This window comes from Bufo gargarizans, chromosome 8, assembly GCF_014858855.1.
Source record: "Bufo gargarizans isolate SCDJY-AF-19 chromosome 8, ASM1485885v1, whole genome shotgun sequence".
In the NCBI taxonomy this organism is placed as follows: Eukaryota; Metazoa; Chordata; class Amphibia; order Anura; family Bufonidae; genus Bufo; species Bufo gargarizans.
This window is the reverse complement of record NC_058087.1, coordinates 195014491-195016355: the sequence shown is the minus strand read 5'-3', so window position 1 is coordinate 195016355 and position 1865 is coordinate 195014491.

The following is a 1865-nucleotide window of genomic DNA, read 5'->3' as shown; positions in this document are numbered from 1 at the left end:
GCATTCAGCGCGTCTCCCAATACCTAATGCGCAGCAAGGAGTGCTGCGGACTTTTATTGTTTATTCATCATCCTGAATCGAGGGATTACCGTGGGCACCCTTCTTCTCAACTTCCAAAGGACTGCTGCCTGACTTTTTATGGATCTAATATATATGTGTGTATGTTATTTTTTTAGGTTTGTATCGGGTCTTGAACGCTATTAGACTTATACACAGAAACCTTATCATTGCCTTATAGGCTCAGCCTGAAAGGATCATGGATCTTCTCTAGCGATGTGATTTTCCATAAAAATACACAAATTCTTTTTGAATCTGACCAGTGAGTAGTCAGACAAAGTCAAACATCATTTCAATTTGTCTCCTAGCTTGGGTTTAAAAATATATTTTTGTTATTAAGGTTTCTATTGGGTCTTGAACTCAAAAACCTTTGGTTTGCAATGCAGCAATCTTAACTCTGAGCTATAGGCTCTTTTATAGTTCTATGAGCTCTCGCAAATAAGTCCATCTATAACTCATTCTGACTGACCCGGACCTGTGAAGAAAGTCCGGTGTCAGAGATAGGATTTTGCCTTACATTATTCTGATACTTGACTATGATATCTGACAATGTCCTAAAATGAACCCTGTACATTTGGATCTGCTAGTTTTTAATGGTCCAACTGTAAATCAACACTACAAACCAATATTTCTAAGAAAATTTTTTTATTGACAATAAAATACAGCATAAACAATGTTCCTTAATTGTAGTGGACATACCAAACATTTGTAAGCCATACAGAACCACTGCGTTTGTCATTACATTTTGTGTATAGTGTATACAGTTATATATACAGTATACTGTCCTCTGTAGTGTATATATACAGTATACTGTCCTCTGTAGTATATATACAGTATACTGTCCTCTGTAGTGTATATATATACAGTATACTGTCCTCTGTAGTGTATATATACAGTATACTGTCCTCTGTAGTATATATACAGTATACTGTCCTCTGTAGTATATATACAGTATACTGTCCTCTTCAGTGTTAATTACTTTACACAGTTTAGTGCCAGCGAAAATTGATATTTTACTGTGCAAGCCTTCTACAAGATCATTAATAAATATATTGAAGAGAATAGGGCCCAATACTGACCCCTGAGGTACCCCACTAGTGACAGTGACCCAATCTGAGTGTGTACCGTTAATACCCACCCTCTGTTTTCTATTACTCAGCCAGTTACTTACCCACATACAGACGTTTTCTCCCAGTCCGAGCATTGCCATTTTATATACTAACCTTTTATGTGGTACAGGGTCAAATGCTTTGGAGAAACCTTCGGTTTCTACCTCTCTTGCTACATTAATCCAGATGTTAACTACATCTTCACATGCATGATCCTTAATCCACCCACTGTGGGTGTGCTTGAACCTTTACCAAACCTCTAAATCGAGGTTTCCATGTTTCATACCTGCTTTTTCCAACACTGTCAACTTTAACGCATCTTTGCCACCTGTTTTTCCTACCAGTTGTTTACCTGTCTCATACTCTTCGGGAAGGTTGTTCTGATTACCCATTGTCTATTCCTGAATCTGTGCTTACTAGGGAGAACCTAGATGTCTATTTTCCCTGGGCTTCAGGCCCCTTCCCTGGGCTTCAGGCCCCTTCCCCTAGCTTCCTGCCAGATTCTACACACACAATAAACAATGACAGATACATAGACAGTTACTCCCAGAACAATCCCAAGCAATTCCCAGCTAAAATCCTGGCTGGTTATCTGCTAGCCCTTTATCAGGGTCACAGATTCTTAACCATAAAGGACGACTGTAACGTTACCTTATACTCTGCCGGACCCTCGAACAAGACAAATGCCAGACAGGGAGG